The 21,258-nt window shown below is 42.1% G+C and overlaps 1 long non-coding RNA gene and 1 pseudogene across 1 annotated transcript; both read right to left on the bottom strand.

Moving 5' to 3' along the window:
- Window positions 1-721: 721 nt before the first annotated feature.
- LOC136173220 (HIG1 domain family member 1A, mitochondrial pseudogene) lies at window positions 722-2,029 on the bottom strand (annotated as a pseudogene).
- A 9,474-nt stretch (window positions 2,030-11,503) lies between these two features.
- LOC136173494 (uncharacterized) lies at window positions 11,504-19,619 on the bottom strand. Its single transcript, XR_010664243.1, has 4 exons — window positions 19,526-19,619; window positions 19,302-19,384; window positions 18,944-19,023; window positions 11,504-13,375 (listed from the first exon to the last, which is right to left on the bottom strand). It is a non-coding gene; the product is annotated as an uncharacterized lncRNA (long non-coding RNA).
- Between the last annotated feature and the right edge of the window lie 1,639 nt (window positions 19,620-21,258).

The following is a 21,258-nucleotide window of genomic DNA, read 5'->3' as shown; positions in this document are numbered from 1 at the left end:
CTACAAATGATGCAGACTGGGAAAAAATATACTAGGCAAAGGGGATTGAAAACACTTTAAAAAAGTCTGAAATTTGGAGCCTTACATAAAAGAGAAGGTCTCAGCACCCATGACAAATGTAAATATTTTTAAAGTATCACTATTTCCAAGATTTTGGAAATAGATACACCCGGATGTTAAATTTGCATTTCAATTTGGTCCAGTTTTTCTCAATACCAACTATTATACAACTGTTTACACATTTGACCTAATCATTTCCCTTCTAGGAATATAGCACCAAGGAAATTTGCATTCAGGGCCAAAGCTTTTTTGCTAGCACTGTTTTGAATAGTTTAGACAACAAACCTTAGAAAATTTAAACATTATAAAAAACCTACAGCTACAGAAAATATTTAATCAAACTAATATATTTTAGTTTGCTGGGATACTATACAAAACAATATTAATCATTTTAACCATCTATTGAGCACCTGCTATGTGTCAGGTGCTGTTCTGGGTGTTTTATCTTATTATATATTTGCATTTAACTGTTTAATAGTCTGTATCTTAGGTACATATTTACAGATAGGGAAATTAAGGCTCAGAGAAGGGCTCTGCAATTAATAATAGCAGACAGACAAACAGGTCTGTCTGACTCCAATTTCTGTGAAGGGGCCCAGAATGCCTTTGATACATGGAAGGCATGAATTTAAAATGTAACTGATGGTGGAGGGACTGTACATTTTTTTTTTTTTTGATGTGTTCATTTACTTTAATAACACTACATTTACCATGTTATCACCATGGAATGTAAATTCAGGTTAGACAAGAGAATTTCACAAGTACAACAAAGCATTCTGTGATATACCAAAGTTTGTATAATGTCTGACCAAACCAGCTTGCTCATCAATGACTTCCATTATAGGCATTTTATTTAGTTGATGATTCTTTTGGAGGAAATAAACATACTGCACACATTTATAAAGTGTTTTTCATTTACCTTTGCATTAGCACTTAAAATACATATTTCAAAATAATTTAAAATTATTCTAATATAACAGCAGCAAAATATAATTCTGCAATTACAAAAGAGCTAAAAGGGATCTACAATTTAAGTTACTCTCATGTTTATAACTATGATTCTAAAATAAATACTACTTCAAAGTGGCTCTGTTACCAGCATTTTAGGTTTGATGTAAAAACACACACAGACTTGCAGGGAGGTTTATAATGTTGTATTCCATGCACTGTTCTGAAAGGGTTCCTCAAGAGCCAACCAGCCCTTAAAACCGTACTCAGTCCACAAGGCAGTCAGAAAGTTAAACTGACTTGGGTAAATAGGATTCCTACATTACATCAAAAGCATACGATATTCTGCAGCAACTGGGAGCATTTTCAGGATTGGCATGTTGTCTTCTTTAGAACTAATTTCAACAGAAGGGTTTAAGAAGGTGGACAGGTACCACTATCAAGTGTATTTAAAAGTGACATGTTTCTTTTGTGCTGATCTGACTCCCCTGAATGACCTAGCTAGTGAACTAGTCACCAATAACTTGGTCACCAGGCAAATCACGCCTGCAAGAAAGGAAGCCAGTATTCAAATTACCATGTTCTTGTCTCACCCAAACAATTTATTTTCCACATAAACATATAACCTCAATATGAGATGTCTAACTAAAGCAAGCACCACCAACAAGGCCAAGACAGCATCTCCTCCTCTAAGGTTTAGGTTTTCCCCAAAATTTTTGATACAGGGAATAGCCCATACCAAGAGTCATTGCTCCCACAACAAAGCCTTGGGCTGCCACACGCATGTGGATCAGGTGAACAGACATTTTAGTATTTCCCCTGCTCTTCAATCTATATAATCCATATGCGACAATTGCTGCAAAACCTGCCATTCCAATGGGGACAAATGGTGCCTCTCTAGCTTTTCGGATAAGTTTAGATCCCTCATCTTCATCATATGAAGAAAGAGAAATATCTGTGTCGCTTGACATAGTGATTGAAGAATCTTCGGACAACTTCAAGACGTTTCAGGTTCCTACCGGATTCTCGGGACTGTACATTTTTAAATGATCTGAGAATCATCTGGAAAACCTTCACATACAGATTGATAATGAAAGAGGAGAGCGAGAACCTACCTGTATTTACCTGGAACTGTCCACAGGTGAGAGACAGGACTTAGTGAATTCTAATCTCTAGAAAAGTGTACTTTAATAGTGGAGGAGAAATTCTCCACACTCTGTCATAGCCCAGCTGATGCACACACACACACAGGACTCAAGTCAAAAGGTACAAACAGGAAATGGCTTTGTCTCCTAACACGGTCCTTTAACATGCCTCGCCGGATCTCTTTTTTTAGTCCCTGGGCAGGATCTCAGGAACATCTTAGTTTTTCAGGCTCTTGTGGTTATAGGAATAACCTCAGCTGGAGACTTAAAAAAAAAAATCCAGTCCATGGTAAGGAAAAAAAGAACAAACTCACATCCAGTTCTGCACTGCTCTCCACCCCTCAGGCTTGACCTGTGGCTAGGAGATCAACACTAGATAAGAAGACATGTGTGGTCTGCAATTTCACTCTCTTGTTTCACCTCATCTTCTGGCTCATCCAGGATTGGTTAGGGGCAGGGAATGGTTTTTTAACTCAGGCGGGTGCAGTTTGCGGTTTCTCTTGACTAACTTGGCTGAGGGTCACATACTAGGTCTTCAGAGAGGAAGCATTTGTGGGTTTGTCAGAGGCCATCATGGTATCTTTGTTGTGCATGGTTCCCTGATGTGGGTGATGTCCTGTACCCTCTGACTAATTTAATGCAATCCACCCTTGCATCTCCTGACCTCCAGAGATAACCACCACTTCCTCATGCTCCTGGAATCCTGGAAGACAGTCCTCCGGGACAGGACCTCACCCAGGCAACTGAAAGCCCACTACCCACTGCAGCATCCATTTGGCCAGGGAAATCACCATTCATGCTCCACTAAACTATTGCCCTCTCTTGAACAATACATCATAGTCTTCTCCAGTCCACTTTCTACTTTCAGAATTCCCCAGATCAAAAGCAAACACCAGCGCCTAACCTCATTCCCACCTTCCACCTCAAATTTCAGAGTCTGTATGTAAGGCTTCCCTCAAACTCTCTTAACCCTATGCTCTGGTTCTACAGAAGCACAGGGGCAGTAATTCCTTGTCAGTCCATTACTTAATTAACCACATCACTCCCTACAAGGCAGATTCTGAAATGAGCCCCCTTTAAAATCCTACTCCCCTGTGAGGCTGGAGGTGGGTGGCAGAGGCTGCTAGTCTCAGGACCAGCTCTGTCCTCTTTTCTTTTAATTGGAGGATAATTGTTTTACAATGTTATGTTGGTTTCTGCCATCCAACACCATGGATCGGCCGCATGTAAACATATATCCCCTCCTACTTGGACCTCCCTCTCACCTCTGTCCATTCCACCTCTCTAGGTTGTTACAGAGCACAGGGTTGAGCTCCTGGTGTTTTACAGCAAATTCTCACTATTTTATGTATGGTAATGTATAGTTTCAATGATACTCTCTCAATTCGTCCCACCATCTCCTTCCTTCGTTGTGTCCACAAGTCTGATTATTTTTCCTGTAATATTTTAGGAGATCCTGAAAGTATGTCTGACAATGTTCTTTAGAAGGGGGAGAGGTATTTATTATTGGCTTTGAGCATTTGGCCAAAAATCTGAGACATCAGAAAAATCTCATTTCATACCCTTTTATATTAAGAATCATTCAGTTATATTTCTTGACATGGTTATTGGTTACTTCGGTGTGTTTGCATTAAGAAAAATTCACTGAACTGTGTGCTTATACTTTGTGTATTTGGGTTGCTGTTCTTTTGTTTTTGTTTTGTAGGTTATACCTTCACAAGGAGCTTCCCTGATGGCTCAGCAGATGAAGAATCTGCCTGCAATGCAGGAGATGCAGGAGGCACGGGTTTGATCCCTGGGTGAGGAAGATCCCTTGGAGGAGGGCATGGCAACACATCCCAGTATTCTTGCCGGGAAATTCCATGGACAGAGGAGGCTAGTGGGCTTACTGTCTGTGGCATCGCAAAGAGTCGGACATGAACGAAGCGACTGAGCACACACATACTTGCATAAAAATTTACTTACAGGAAATGATCCTGAACCCATGGTGCACTGAATTTGTGCCAGGCCTTTTACATATCTTATCTCATTTAATCAAGTTGACTGCCATTTATTAAGCACCTACTATATGTCTGCACTATGTTATATTCTTTCTTTTAATGTTTATTGAGATGTATAACATATACACAGAATATGTTCAGTTTAACAAATAGTTACAAAGTGAACACACATGTAAGTACCACCCAGATTCAAAAAAATACATTGCCAGCATCCTAGAAGCCCTTTTCCTGATAACAATCCCCTGCAATATTCTTCATGTGAATTATTTGATTTAATCTTCACAAACAATCCTGGGAAATTATCAGTGGTTAAAGTTGCAAGTTGGAAAATTCCCAGTGCTCACCTAGATCTGGGACACATTTGAGTCTGATCAGGCAGAGTTTGGAAACCTCACTAAGCACCTTGGTCATTCAGCAAAGACCCCAGAAGGAGTTTAGGTCTTTCTCTGTCTGAGCTATTTCACACAACATAATGCCCTCCAGGTTCATCCATGGATCAAGCATCTTAGTCAGAAATTGAAGCTGAAGTCCCTGTTTATTTTCTATGATAGTAGGTTCTGCTCTGCTCTCAAAACCCAGAGGGTGGACCAAGCTCCTCAAGTCCAGTTCCTGAACATATAGCTCCTACATTTTTCTGCTTATTTCCTTAGCTCTGAATTCCTAGACGTGCCTGGCCAATGGCCATTAGAACTTACTTCTTTACTTGCTCCACCCTCATGAGTCCCTAGGCTCTGGTTCCAACTACCCAGGATGTGGCTCACTCATTCAGTCTACAAACATTTACTGAGCACCTACTATGTATCAGGCACTAAGCAAGTTGTTGAAGATACAGCCATGAACAGGACAGACATGGTCACTTTTCTAAATAAGTTGCAGTCTAATGGGGGATAAGACACTGTGATCAGTTCTATGCACAAGCAAGTCCAGGGGGCTTTGAAAGTGTAAAGGGTGGATGCCTAATTTAGACTTCAGGTTTAGGAAAGACTTTTTAGAGGTAATAAAATCAAAACTGAGACCTGAAGGATGAGAGGAGTCAGTTAAAAGGACGGGAAGAGTAGTAAAAGTTGTAGGCCTGAAATTCTCAAAATGTGTTTCCAGACCAGCAGCAGCAGGATCAACTGAGAACTTCTTAGAAATGCAAGTTTCCAGACCTATAAAATCAGAAATCCTAAGTATTGGGCCCATAAGTATTTGTGATTCTAAGGCACCATATAATTTAAGAATCACTGGACGTCCCTGGTGGTCCAGTGGCTAAGACTCCATCCTCCCAATGCAGGGGGCCCAGGTTCAATCTCTGGTCAGGGAACTAGAGCCCACATGACACAACTAAAGATCTTGCACGCCAAAACTAAAGAGCCTGCATGTTGCAACAAAAACGATCCTGCGTGCCGCAATGAAGATCAAAGATCCAGCATATCGTAATAAGAAACAAAACATCAAAAGGCCTGGAGAGACTGTAGCTTCCTTCCCCTACACACCCCAGTTATGAAAGTGATGATTGCAGTGCCTCATCTGAGATGGAAACGCCAGGCCCAGTTCAGTCACTGAGTGACAGAAAAACAACAGAGAAGGACTGCCATTCATTAAGGGCTTCCGAGGTGGTGCTAGTAGTAAAGAACCTACCTGCCAGTGCAGGAGACCTAAGAGACGAGGGTTTGATCCCTGGGTTGGAAAGATCCCCTGGAGAAGGGCATGGTGACCCACTCCGGTATTCTTGCCTGGAGAATCCCATGGACAGAAGAGCCTGGCGGGTTTCAGTCTGTAGGGTTGCAAACAGTTGGACACGACTGAGTGACTAACACTTTCACTTTTTTTCAAGAGCCTTAGGCTTTCAGATCGGAGAAGGCAATGGCACCCCACTCCAGTACTCGTGCCTGGAAAATCCCATGGACGGAGGAGCCTGGTGGGCTGCAGTCCATGGGGTTGCTAAGAGTCGCACACGACTGAGTGACTTCACTTTCACTTTTCACTTTCATGCATTGGAGAAGGAAATGGCAGCCCACCCCAGTGTTCTTGCCTGGAGAATCCCAGGGACAGGGGAGCCAGTGTGCTGCCATCTATGGGGTTGCACAGAGTCGGACACAATTGAGGCGACTTAGCAGCAGTAGCAGCAGCAGGCTTTCAGATGCTGACCTAATCATATCTATAAACAAAACCTAACCATGAGAACAGTCACAATATATTACTAAGAAAAAAGGTGGAATAAAATTATATATACAGAGTGATTCTAATCATTTTTAAATGCCAAATAAAAAGACTAGAAGGGAACACATCAAAATGTTAAAATAGCTTTCTTCCCATCTAATACTCATAGAATAGGTCAAATTTAAGAGAATGATTTATGTAACAACATGTTCTTTATAGCAGGGGTCCCCAATCTCTGGGGTCTAATGCCTCATGATCTGAGGTGGAGCTGATGTAATAATAATAATAATAGAAATAAAATGCACAATAAATGTAATGAGCTTGAATCACCCCAAAACCATCCCCCTGACCTGGTCCATGGAAAAACTGTCTTCCATGAAACTGGTCCCTGGTGCCCAAAAGCAGTTGGGGACCACTGCTTTATAGTACTTTAACACTTTAGTAATTAAAGTACTTTAAGTACTTTAGAAGCAATTTAAATACTCAGCATAATGAAAAGGGATAAATAAATTATGTTTTGATCATGTGATAGAATATAAAGCAATCATTCAAAGTGACAGTTTAAAAAAGTATTTTTGTCAAGTCTTTGGCTCTGACCTGCACCAATCTACCCCCAGAGACAGGGCCCAGATATACTTCCAAAATTATGGTGAAAGGCAGGGCCACAGAGAACAAAAATCACCCATCTTTTCTGGGGCTTCCTGGAATTTCACTTCCAGATAAGGTCTTAGCTTTCCTCTCTAACAGAATTCATGCCACCGTGTTAGGTATAAATATGGACTCAGAGAACCCCAGACTAACTGGGGTTTAAACAGATTTAAACAAAAGGCAGAGTGTTTAGATCTCATCTCGTGCCAGCTTATCCTCCAGCACCCTATCTGTCATAGATGCTGAGTTTCCTCTAAATAGAAATGTGACCGATTAACCTCTGAATCCCGGAGCAGAACATCTTCATTTTCACTGTCAATTGTGACATTATCAATGGCTACCTCTTGTTCTGTACCGGGGCAGGCCAGGCATTGGACTCCCTACACCCAGAGTCAGCCAGCTGTCCCCCAACAAAATCTGATGCATCATCTGCTTTGTAGGTAATTGTATTGGAACACGTGCACACACAGTATATTTGTAACCATGAAAACAGTTGTAACGACTTCCCTAGCAGTGCAGTGGTTAAGAATCTGTGCTTCTACTGCAGGGGCCTGGGTTCCATCCTGGTCAGGGAGCTAAGATACTGCAAGCCATACGGTGGGGCTTAAAAAAAGAGAGAAAGAGAATAGTCATAATATTTGTTAAGGAAAAATGTGAGGAAAAAAATATATATATATACAATATGATTCCAATTTTAAAGTGCTTAAATGTTAAATAGCTTCTCCCTCATTTCATGCAACAATCCAGCATAGTAATTGTGTCTATTTCACAGATGCAGAAGACAGGTGACTGTCTTTGAAAAGCGGAATTGTGACTGGCTTATTCCATATCTTTACGCTACTTTCTATGTTATATATAATTCCACCCCTCATTCCTTTCCCCAGAGGTAGGAGGCTGGCTCCTGAGGAAAAATCCAAAGTTGATCCCTGATGCACAAATGAATGCCCTCTGCTAAAGGCTAAAGGCATAAATGCCCAGTCTGCCATCTGTCCTGGGCCTCTGGGGAAGGGAGGATGCAGGCGAGCACTGCACTTCCCTGAGAGGTCTGGTTCCCTGAAGGCCTAGAAAGACCATCCTGTGGGTGCAGCTGTCTGTAAAAATTAATTAATTTTCAAATTAAATTTCAATTAAAAAACCTGATCCATCCCTGATTAACTCAACTTAATCCAGTTTCTTTTTAAAAAAGAAAAAACTTAACCCAAGGAGAGCTATGCCCGAAATTTGGAAATTTCCTGGTGCTGTCTCTAGTCCTCCAGCCTTCATTTCTGCCTTATCTACTCCCCTGGTTCAGAATCTTTTTGTAAACCAGAGAACCCAGCTTCCCTCTGATGGTTTACTAATCTAATGCCTCTTTATGCCCATAGCTCACCCAGATCCTGTTTGAGCCTGTTGGTGACCCAGCCCTTGGCTTCTGCCAAGCCCCTGCCTCCCAGCTCTGCCCTTCTGGCGGCCCACCCAGCCAGCAGCACCCTCATCCCAGCTCTTGGTCATGCCCTCAGCACACAAGACAGACACAACATTTTGTTAGTGAAGGTAACAGTGTGGAGGAGTCAGATTTTATTTCTGGTGGTGACATCAGCAGGAATTTGGGTAGCTCCTGGCTATAGTTAATGGCACAGAGACTCCCTCAGACAATTTGAGTGCTCAGCAGTTTTGCTCTTTCTAGCTCTTTGTCTGCACTTGCCACTACCACACTTTCCCCACCAAGCTTTGCTGTTACCATTAAGTGTCTCAAATAGAAGTTCTCTGATTCTGAATGGGGTCAGACCCATCAACCAGAACTTAAGTCCCCCAGCTCCTAAGAGTTCTTCAAAAAAGGCTGGAAACTTGTGAAATAAAAAAAGGAAAGGTCTCCAGCAGCACTGTCCAGCTCCCTGCTCTGCTTTATATTTCACCCCTCTCTCTCAGCTGCAAGTTCACCTTACACTCCAGGGCAAATTTCATTCCTGGGCAATTTGAGGCTCCTGGACCAATAATTCAGACCTTTACACCCTCATCTTGTGTCCAGTTCTACTCTGAACCAGCTAATAGAATGGGAATGATTTGTAACCAAATCCCTGCCTTGGAGCCTCAGACAACCTTGATCCCCCCTTCTTGGGTTCCCAAGTTCACGCCAGCCTGGCATCCCAGGGATATCAAGGCAGTTACCTTATAGAAGAGTCATGTCCTTCTCAGATACTGTCTCAGGTATCTTGACAGGTTCTACTGACTACTACTGTCAGTTACATCTTGCAACCTGACTGTTCCCCTTACATGGTCACAATGTTTCACCCATCATCTTAGTCATTGTCAACTTTAGTATCTGTTTTAAGATGTGCGTGGGTGCTCAGTCACTTCAGTTATGTCCAACTCTTTGCGACCCCATGGACTGTAGCCTGCTAGGTTCCTCTGTCCATGGGATTCTTCTGACAAGAATACTGAAGTAGGTTGCCATGCCTTCCTCCACGGGATCTTCCCTACTCAGGGATTGAACCCATATCTCCTTCTGTCTCCAGCATCTCCTGCACTGCAGATATATTTCTTTACCCTGAGCCACCAGGGAAGTTTTATGATGTAGATTTTATTATTATTCAAGTATAATGAGGCCAGCACAGGAGGAGGTGATTGCCATTGAAAAGACTGTTGTTCACAGTCCCCAAAGGGGTACATTGTGCCAAACGGGGCCATGTGGGGAAGCAGAAGGGTTGATGAGGAAGTGGAGGAATTGAGGGGAAAATATGGGCAAGAGCCTTTATTATGGTTTTCACAGGAAGGAATAAAGGTAAGCAGGGTTTTTTTTGTTTTTTTTTTTTCTTTTTAAGGTAAACAGGTTTAAGGTTGGCTAGCTTGAATGATTTCAGTCAACTCTGGGGCACTGGGGCTGTCCTTAGTTGTCAGGTACATAGCCCTGGGGGGGATTAGGACAAGGGAACAGTGGCCCAAAGCTGAATCCTGTGAGCACCCAATAAAGCAGATGGTTGGGATATAATCTGGAGTTGGTTGGTTTGCACTTCCAGGAAATTTTTTGCTATTGGTAGGGATTTGCTAACCCTGGGAAGGATAGATGGAGAAGGAAATGGCAACACACGCTGGTATTCTTGCCTGGAGGATCCCTGTGGACAGAGGGGCCTGGTAGGCTACAATTGATGGCGGTCACAGTCGGATACGACTGAAGCGACTGAACACACATACTCACACGAAGGACAGAAGCTTCCAGTGTCAGCAAAGCTCCCAAAAGCATCAAAATAAAGAGACTTAACCCATCCCGATGCTCAATACAGATCCTGACTAGGTATTACTTAACTATCACAGTTAGTTCAATGGAAACTGAGGGTTCAAAGTTAAGAGAGGTCTTTATCCTTCACTTATTTACTCAACACGCATTTATTAAACACTTGCTATTTAAAGAGCACTATGTTAAGCTCTGCGATACAAACAAGAAAAATGGTCTTTTTCTTAAAGTGGGGGTAACAAAATAAGTTTAAATGTCCTTAATAAACATAACAGTAACAGAAAGTCCGGTGTTCCATAACAAGAGAGGCCCTAAACACAGCCTGAAAGGGACCAGATTCCACAATGCTCAACTCTCACTACCGCCCTACCTCCCCCAACTCCATAGAGTGGGGCTCAGGGACAGAGCCTTTGACAAAAGAGCTGAATAAATTCTCCTGTTTTCCCCCCAACAGCTCCTCCAACAAGCTCCCTTTGAATAAAATCATTGAATAAAATTATTTTCCCATTCCACTTCTGTGAACTAACCATGAGGAAATCATGCCGCAGAAGCAGAAATCTATATCAGGAAGAGGTCCATTGCAAGGTTATCAAAACTGGGGAAAAAACTGATGCAACATAAGTATCCAAAACAAAAGGAGTAGTTGAGCAAAATACAGCACACCTACCAAGGTACATTATTAAGCAACAAGAACTGGGTATTGATTCAAAAGAAGCACAGAACCCAGAGTCAGACTTTCTACTACATTCCAGCCTTTGGGCAAACTAGTTAATATCTCTGAATCTGTTATCCCATTTGTAAAAAGGGGGCTACCTAATTAATGATACTTGCTACCTCACAGTGCTGTTGTGGAGATTAAGTAAGACAATGCAGGTAAAGTACTTAATAAACACCTAGAATAGGGCTCAGTAAATGTTGGCCATTACTGTTCTTATTATTAATGTAAAGTTAGTGAAAACAGTTAAGTGGGTGGACTTAATAAACCACGGAAAATATTCCTAACATAGTCTTAAATTAAAAAATATAAATGTATATGTGCTGTGCTTAGTCGCTCAGTAGTATTTGACTCTTGGTGACCCCATGGCCCACCAGGTTCCTCGGTCCATGAGATTTCCCAGGCAAGAATACTGGAGTGGGTTGCCACGCCCTCCTCTAGGGGAATCTTCCTGACCCAGGAATAGAACCAGGGTCTCCTGCATTGCAGGAAGGTTCTTTACCAGCTGGGTTACTGCCGGGGTCCAGCCCCAGCAGGATCCAGGGGAACCCTCAGGATGAACGGCGTCGGCGAATGAGAGAGAGAGAGAGAGAGAGAAACAAAAAGAGAGAGAGAGACCAGACCAGGAAGATGCGGCAGAGTCTGGCAGTTGCTTTATTTTTCACCGTAGCCTTTATACCCTAAGTTGGTACATTTCTAAGGGGCAGATAAGCATACAGACTTAGTTTAACATTACATCAGCTTGTCCTTCACGAAACCAGGTGTGCTCTGTATATTTTTGTTTATGAGAGTCTTTTCCCATAGATTTTTTGTACATTATCTTCTGGCCTTGAAGTTGGCAGAAAACAGAAAAGTGGCAGTCTCATGGTACAGCAAGTTGTAACGTAATAAAAATACAATCCTGTTAACATAAAAGACAGTCTTTTTGCAGAAATTCTCAGCTAAATTTATCTAAAAAGTTTAACACACAAAGACTCTGTGGCTCTGGTGATGCAGCCCCTGTTTAGCACTCCTGGTTAAAATTAACAATTATCTTATTGTTATTACACTAGGGCTAAACTCTTATTTTACTATATCTTTAACTACATTAACAATAGTTTCCACTGCACAACCTCAGCACATTAACATCAATCAAACGTTGATCTAATAACAACTTTTAAAACAATATTTTTTGTATTTTCTAATAGGGCTTCTTCACCCCCCAAAGGGCTCTGTGCCTATTAGGGTCTTTTTTTATGGTTAACCTCTATGTATAATATCTTTTGGCTTTCAGGCCTGTTGACAATTTATGGCTTGCACCTGGTGCAACTTTTAGCAATTTCAGTAGCCAATCCTGTCTTTTTTGTGGTTAATCTATTTTCTTTCTATTAGGTGTCATCTCTATGGGAACTAGATAGGATTACATTTTTTATAGGACAGAAATGCAAAGGATTGCAAAAACAGCAGATATGGCACAAAATAGGCTTTTAGTCTAAAAGTTAATTACCTGCAAGAAGTCGCCAGCTAATCTCTATCTAAACTATTTTCTATTAGGCGTATATGTGGCTATAATATTTGTGGAACTTTTCTCATCCTGCGAAGGGGCCTATGCTTCATAGTTTCTTTTGTTAGTGTACTGTACTTAGGATGTTTAGAACAATCATGAGCATTTTGTGCAATGAGAGCACACTTAAACAAGCCAGAATGCCAGCAAAAGGGTTTGAATTAAAGCATTTCCTTCATCCCTGGCCCCTTCATAGGGTACCAGCGTCCAGGAGATTTATTAATTAGCTTTTAAGTTGGTCCTCATTCAGTGAAAGAGGAGCAGGAGAGCTCTCGGCAGGCAACACAAGAATCCGCAGCAGGGCAAACAAGAACAACAGCAGAAAAAGGGGGGAGGATACAGGGTGGGGTAGAGGCCGAGGCCAACCTGGAGGGTCCCTTATCCTAGACGGCCTTGCCTGTCAGGTTTTTTCCTCATGACCTCGTCATGGATGGGGTCCCGGACGGCCTTGCCTGCCTGGTATTTTCTTCATGACCTCGTCACGGGTGGGACCCCCCATAACGGCTCCCGGCAGGCTACCACGGAAGCCCAAATGTATATAATAGTATGTCATCAAATTCTGAGCCTGTGTGAAATGTATACAAAATGTTTAAATATCAATAGTTGTACTGATAGCATAATGGCATTATGAGTAATATTTGGATGGAAGATTTACTTTAATCTTGTTGCCAATTTCTCTTTAATAAAAAGTGAAAGGGAGGAATATAAAAATAAAATGAAAAATAAAAAATAAGGGAACATGTAAATAATTGTATGCTAAGAAATTAAAAAAAAAACAATAACTTTGTCCTGGGATTCATGTCTGCAGAGTTGATGAGCCTAAATCGCCGTCGGTTTGGGGAGTGACATCTTTTTTTAACCTGTAGGACCCTAACTCATCTCAATAACTGGTAATAACATGCTGATGTAAGCCAGTTCCACACTGCAGGTCAGTGTCATTGGGACTGCCAAGAGGTCAACCTAGATCAGAGAGAAGGAAATAGAAAGCCACCTATTAAATGGTGATATACAAGAGTATATTTTTCATGTATAGTATTAAATATGCAAAAATATGTATAAATAGTTGTAGAAAGTAAGAAAGTGCTAGTCACTCATGTCCGACTCTTTGTGACCCCAAGGGCTACAGCCCACCAGGCTCCTCTGTCCATGGAATTCTCTAGGCAAGAATATTGGAGTGGGTCACTATTTCCTTCTCCAATAAATAGCTATAGATACACCATAAATACAGATACAAAGAAATAAAAGATGGGAAATATATTGCTAGCACGTAGCTCTCTTTGGGTTGAAAGATTATAAATGATATCCAATTTCTTCCTTAACCCTCTAAAGTTTTCTACAGTTGGCACATAATACTTTAAAATTTAGAGGAAAGGAACTTTAAAAACTACTTATTTTTTCTTTTTAAAGCAAGAGATTAATAATCAGAAGGTAAGAGGGAGAGTGAGAGCCAGTACTGTCATAATTCCCTAGGGCATGTGATTATGTACTCCCAGAAGTCCCTGAGCTGAGAAGTAAAAATAGGAAGAGCTGGGGTTAAATTTGGGGAAGTAACGAGTCTCATAAGAAGGGCCGTGAGCAGGGCAAACTAAAGTGACGCACAGGAGTGGGGTAACTTGGAGGGAGGGGCAGCGGGGCTACAGGGGCAGGTGGCACTGATCCAGGGATTCAGCTGGGAAAGGCTTTTGGGAGGGTGTGGGAGAGTTTTAAAAGTTCACGCGAGGACCCGAGTTCAGTGTGATCCCAAAGGAAGCAGCTGCGTCCTCCCCAAATCCCATTACCCTGTCAAGCAGGCTTTTCACTCTCAGAGTTGGAACATGATTTCTGGTCATTCGTGACCTCTTATATCCACCCAGCTCTTTCCTAAAGAGTTCTATACGTCCCCAGGAATGTCCTGATTTGGGTGCTTGTTGAAGCAAAAGAACTTTTCCACTGAAGAACTTTTCCTTTCAATCAAAAAAATTCACAAATTTTCTCCTGTACTTCTAAAACTAGACAGGCCTCTAGAAATATAACACCTTCATGGGTGCAAAGCACAGTGCTCCTTTTACAGGTGAGGAAACTGAGACCCCAGGAGATTAGGTGAGGTGTCCAGTGTGACCAAGTTATGGCAGGGCTCCCTAAACTCCTCTTTTCTCTGTGTATTTTTTCCATTACCCCATGCTGCTTCTTGTTAAACAGGAAGGATCTTCTTTGTGAAGATTTGTCATAATAGTAATTATTGTTATATTTTACAAAATAATATCTACCGCTATGTCCTGATTGAATAATACTTAACTGTTTGTTGGGGGTCTATGTGCACTTACCAGAAGCAGTCACTTAATTCTTATAGGAAGACGGTATTATTACATTTCATATAAAGAAGCTGAACATCAGAGCAGTTAAATAAACTATCCACTATCACTGTGTCAGTGGTAACAAAGTTAGGATCTGAACTCAGTCCATCTGAATCCAAAGTTACCTTCTTGACTCTCTATAAAGAAACAATGTTGGGTATATACATGTATTGGAATATTATTCAGCCTTAAAAAAGGAAGGAAATCTTGCTACGTGCAACAACATGGATGCATGTAAAGGACATTACACTAAGTGAAAATAAGCCAAACACAGAATGATAAATACCTAATGATATCACTTGTGTGTGGAATCTAAAAAATGTTGAAACTAGAATCAGAGAGGGCTTCCCTGGTGGATTAGCCGTAAAGAATCCACCTGCCAATGCAGGAGACGCAGATGTGGGTTCAATCCCTAGGTTGAGAAGATCCTTTAGAGGAGGAAATAGCAACCCACTCCAGTATTCGTGCCTGGGAAATCCCATGGACAGAAGAGCCTGGAGGGCTACAAAGAGTTGGACATGACTGAGCATGCAGCATACAAGCACATGTGGTGAGAACACTTAACATCTACACTTTTAGCAAACTTCAGGTATACAGTAAAATACTGTTAACTATATTCATGTTGTCATATGTTAGATCTCTAGTACTTATTCACCTTGCATAACTGAAACTTTACCTCCTTTGATCCACATCCTTCCATTCTGCCACCTTCCAACCCCAGCTCCTATCAGAACCATTCTGTTCTCTGCTTCTATTGTTGTTGTTTAGTTGTGTCTGACTCTTGCAACCTCATGGACTGTAGCCCTCCGGACTCCTCTGTCCATGGGATTCTCCAGGCAAGAATACTGGAGTAGGTTGCCATTTCCTTCTCCAGGGGAAATCTTCCCAATCCAGAGATCTAACCCACATCTCCTGCTGTCTCCTGCCTTGGCAGCTGGATTCTTTACTATTGAACCACCTGGGAATTAATAGTTATTTATATACCTTCCCCTTCCCACCTGGGAAGTCCCTTCTCACCACTTAAGAAAAGGAAAAGCGGGGAAAGGGGTGGCAGGCACCGTGTCCAGCTGCAAAGGTGGTAAGAAGCCCCTGAAGCAGCCCAAGCAGGCCAAGGAGATGGACGAGGAAGATAGGTGTTCAAGCAAAAACAGAGGAGCAGAAGAAACTTGGAGAGTTAAAGGCAAAGGCCCCAAGGAAGGGCCCCCGGATCACAGGTGGAATTTAGAACTCTGGCAAAAAGTTGTTCCTTGTGCCTGAGGCAATGATGAGCTTTAATTCTATTCCTGCTTTAATATTTGGATTCCCTGCCATAACCGTTGCCACCTATAGCTAGAATGAAGTGTTGTCTTAGAATCTATTATGCATTTAAGAATAAACTGTGAAAAAAAAAAAAAGAATAAACTGTGAAAAAAAAAAGGAAAAGAAGAAACCAGTAACTGTCTGAGGTGACAGATATGTTAATTAGCTTGATTGGGGTAGCCATTTCACAACATATATGTACATCAAATCATCAAATTATACTGTCAAGTAAACCCCAGTAAAATTTTTAAAATAAATATAAAAATACCTTGTACTGTACAAACAAAAAAATATTCTGTTGGGGCCAGTCTCTCAAGGAGCTGATTCTCCATTAAATTCAGCATTCCTTAAATTTCTCTCATTAGTCAAATTGTCTTTTCTTCAATTAAAATGACATCATTTAAGCATCTTGAATTAAGCATACAAGAACTAAATTCCTAAACTGGATTCATTCTAATCACCTCCATAGAGGTACCAGGATAAGAATTTTTACCTTGGATTTGTTTTTATTTCACTTGAATGTGAAAAGTACTATTATGATGTATTACTCTACTATAATAATGATTTGCACACTCAAGGAAAAAAAAGGAACCCAAGGTGAAATTTTTATGAGAAACCTAAAGGAGAAATCATAGATATTCCCTTGTGTTTGTTATATTTTCCATTAATATGGCAATCTTCAAATGTTTCACATTATAAAACATCACCTCTGGTATTTAAATTAATAAACAAAAAGCAAGGTGCCCTCCAATTCCTCACTAATGTTGGGGACAAAGATCATTCAGAGTTCATCCTGAAAAGCATCTAAATTTAGAGATTTGCTACCGGAGCAAAACTTTCATGTACCAGTAATAGAAGCAGGCAGCCTTTCCAAAATATGTTAAGTATGCGTTTGCGATGCTGTCATAAACAGGGTCAGAGTATCTGTCCCTGTGTGCTGGTGACCTGGGAGCCCTCACTGTTTTCTAGGCCAGTTACAGAGAGATCTGGGGCTGGAAGCAAAGGAGATTGCACAATAGTTAGCAGGGTGCTTAATTTAATCTCATCAGTTAGGGAAAGGCTTTTTAAAACTTTTTTAAAATTTGAAACGTGTATATATGTGCATAGTTGTTTATTTGTCTTTTAAAGTTAAAAGCTTTTTGAGGGGCTTCCCTGGTGGCTCAGTGGTACAGAATCCACCTGCCAACGCAGGAGACACTGTTTGACTCTTGATGCAGAAAGATCCCACATGCTGCAGAGCAACAAAGTTCATGTGCTACAACTATTGAGCCTGTGCTCTAGAGCCTGGGAGCCATGACTATGGAGACCAGGTGCTGTAACTAGGGAAGTCCGCATGCCCTAGACTCCATGCTCTGCAACAAGAAGCCACCTCAATGAAAAGCCGGTGCACTGCAACTAGAGAATAGCCCCTGCTCACCGCAACTAGAGAAAAGCCCATGCAGCAACAAAGACCCACCATAGCAAAAAATAAATAATTTAAAAAAAAAAAGCTTACTGACAGAAACAAAAAGGTCTCCCTCAACCCCTACTCCTAGTTCCTTGGTCTACAACTCAAAGGTAACCATGGTTTAATCTCGGTGGTCTTTGAGTGTGGATATTGTGTGACCAGAGGCAAACTGCTTTTCTACATCTTAAGGGCAATCTCTTTCTTTTTTAAATATTATAAATGCCCAGACAAAAGAAGTTAGAGGACAGGACCATGGTGAGTGTTCAGAAAGTCTGGTTTTGGGTTCTGGGTTTTCTAAATCTCTTCATTTCTTCAGGTTTATTTGTCAAATCTAGGTTTATAGAGGTTATAAGTTCTTTCACTCTTCCTTGCTTTCCTTCTTTTGCCTACCTAAAGCAAACGACAAGGGATTGAGGACATAGCTAGAACTGGTGGGGGAAGGGACAATAATAATAATAGCAATAATTTTGGTTGCTGTTCAGCTCTTATTATATTGAAGGAACTGTATTTTTTATTCTCATTTTGTCTTCGTAACAATTTTATGAGGTAGGTATTTTTATCCTCATTTTTTTACAGATGAGAAAACTAAGGAAGATGAAGTGATTTACTCAAGGATATATACTGGTAAGAAACAAAACTAAATTTTGAAACTAGACTCTTCAAGTCTAAAGCCCCAGTGGAAATACCTGAGATTTCAAGTCTTTATAGGGAGACAGAGAATATGACTGTCAAAGTGCTAAGCTATGTAAGGGACTGAAAAATGATATAGCACAAATTAGGGTGGTCCTGGACTAGCAGCGTGTGGGAACTGCTCTGGAATCTGCATTCAGGTTTTGGGGAGGTTGCATTGTCCACAACAGATGCTTCCGACAGAGCCTAAAATGAGCACAGTGACAGGCACGCTTACTAAACTGAGAATTCTTGGGTTGGAGACAGGTGTGCCAGCCTCAGCCAACACAGTTTCTTAAGAAACTGGATGGAATCTCTCAAGAACAGGAGACGTCTGCTGCAGATATTCGTGGTCGGGTCCAGCCCTGTTTATACCTGCTCAAAGATTTCTGGAAGGCTGCCCATCAAGCAAAAGGGAACCAAAGATGGACAAGACGCACTGTCAGAAACTGCAGGCATTTCAAAGGACAGTGCCAGCGACAGCAGAGGAAGATCCAGTTGGAGTTAGTACATGCCTCTTAAATGTCACAGGGCGGCAAGAAACTGGAGATGGAGGCAAAGTCTGCTGGGACCAGAAGCAGGAATTCCATATGGACTCACAGCCACCTATGACTGAGACAAGATGCTGAGCAGCGCTAGAAGTGGGATTATGGTCATTGTTTCAAACTGGTAGACACCAGAAGCAGAAGACGCTTTCCGTATGTGTTGATACCTGAGAGGGTTTTGCAGCAAGTCATGTGACAAGGTGCTATGAGGTGTCCTTTGGCAAATCAGGCCTACCTTAGAGCAGTCAGGGCAGGAGTCGCTTCCAAAACATCATGTTTCTTCAGAGCCCAGAGGGCCCACCCAAATTCTCACAACTGAGGAAGTAATCAAGGAAGAAGAGAGGGGATGAAATTAGATGCCCTTGAAAAAAAAAGTGAAGTTGCTCAGTCATGTCTGATTCTTTGCAACCCCATGGACTGTAACCTACCAGGCTCCTCTGTCCATGGGATCCTCCAGGCAAGAGTACTGGAGTGGGTTGCCATGTGAGGTGGAAACAAATAGGGTCCGGCATCCTGTGCCAGGAGGATGCAAGTATGCCCCAGTCTCCTGAAGTCAGAGCCCAGGGCGCACAGTGATAACCAGCCATCCTTACCTGCGTCTGCTGTGGCAAGCTTGGTCACAAACAGGATCCAAGGCCACCTAGGTAACAGTTTCTGGCACCCCACTGATTTCAACCTGTGAAAGATGGTTTCCAGAAGAAAGCAAGCAAGGATTGTCACCCTCCCACCCCACTCCCAGAAGAAACACTGTTGTTTCAGAAGGAAAAACTCAGGAGAGGGGGTAGGGAGCTGACTTTCCAGGTGACAGAAAACTCACCTCTTTTCCTGGATCTCAAAATGGAAAATTTTCCAACTATGTCTACCTGGTTAAATCCTAATGCTATTATGTTTGACCCTAAGGTTTAACTGGCCTAGTGGGGTCTATGGCTGTCTCGGCAGGAGTGGGACAACCCAGGAGGTAGCTATAGAGCCGGAGAGAGTCAGACTTCTGCATCCAAAAGAGCTGCAGAGATGAGTCACGTCTCTTCTTACCAGAGGAGGGAGAGGGGGTGGGCCTCAAGACTGGAGAGGCTTAGGTGCCATGAGCAAATAGTGGATTGTGTTCACTCATGTCTTCACTCAGCACTCTGAGGAGGTTATTGTGTAACAGACTAGCTGAGATGTTAAATACGTCTGTGGAGGAAAACAGGGTAGGGGTGGGGCATACTGAGATACGTTGTTATTTATGGTAGTCTCTGTCTTCTGAAGAATGGAACTCTGAAAGGTGATGAGTGTGAATAATGCACATTACTGAAAAAGAGATGGAGGGGAAGGGTTAGAGGGGATTGTCTAGGAGGAAGGTTGTAGAGATAAAGGAGAGGGAGAAACCCCAAGATTGTGGCTGGAGAAAGGCCCAGAGAGAGGGTGTGAGGTGAGAAAAGAGAAGTAGCTGGTACTGAGGAGAAGCCCCAGTGAGGCCACAGAGATGTGTAAGGGGAATTGTTATGGAGCTGTGTGGTGTGAGATGCCATGTATTCTCTCTTTGTGAAACCCTCTTTGTAAAACCTCTCTTTCTAAAATCTTCACTCTTCAGAGCTTTGCAGCTGGGGCTTTTATTGCAGGGGTGGCACAAATGTGCTAAGCACAGAACTGGTTGAAGAATCCAGTTGCATTTAAGAGCTTGGTATAAACACAGTGCTTGTGTCACATTATAAAGGATGTGGGAGGTGTGCACAATTTCATAACAGATGAGGGACAGGAGAGGATCAGAACAGCTGGCATCAGAGTTAAACCTTAAAGGACAACCAATATTTCTCCTAGATTTAGAGATGGAGAGACTTCAAGTGCAAGGGACCTAGAGCAGAGGCAGGGTGGTCTGGAGGCGTGCGGTATGTTTAGGGAGTGATGACTTACTACCTCCCAAACATCATCTGCATGGGGAAGAGGAGCGGGCTGGAGTGCAATAAAGAATGGCTGGGGAAAAAAAAAAAAAGAATGACTGGAGGAACTCTGGATGCTTGACCACCTTCAAATCATAAAGGCTGTCATAAACGCTCTGGAGAGTAAAACATGGGCTTCCATGTGGGATGTGCAAGAAGACAGACTAGAGAGCAGTATGCCATATCCCTGGAAGGAGAGGAAATAGTTCTGAAAACTGTCTGATTCCCCTCACTCTGAGTAGCTGCCTCCTTCAAATAACTAAGCTGACCTGGATTGTAAACACTGCATAAAATATATCGTGTTATGGGACTTCCCTGGTCGTCTAGTGATTAGGGCTCCACGATTCCACTGAAGGGGGCTTGGATGCAATCCCTGGTTGGGGGACTTAAGATCGCATGTGCCATAAATTTTTAAAAAAATTTTTAAATAAAAATTAATAACTCACTTAACAATCAGTTTCAGCAGATTGCCCTGGACTTGACAGCTCTGCTTCTATTCCAGCCCCACCTGAGGACAAGGCCACCAGTGGTGGTGCTCACTGATTTGTAGCGTAGGCATAGATCCCAGGGCCCTCTACCAATCTCGGAATCACCTCTATTCTGGGGGTTGCCTGAGGAGCTCCCCACCCTC

The sequence above is a fragment of the Muntiacus reevesi genome, chromosome 8, assembly GCF_963930625.1.
Source record: "Muntiacus reevesi chromosome 8, mMunRee1.1, whole genome shotgun sequence".
Classification (NCBI taxonomy): Eukaryota; Metazoa; Chordata; class Mammalia; order Artiodactyla; family Cervidae; genus Muntiacus; species Muntiacus reevesi.
The sequence above is the reverse complement of the archived record's forward strand: the minus strand, read 5'-3'. Positions and strand labels throughout refer to the sequence as shown.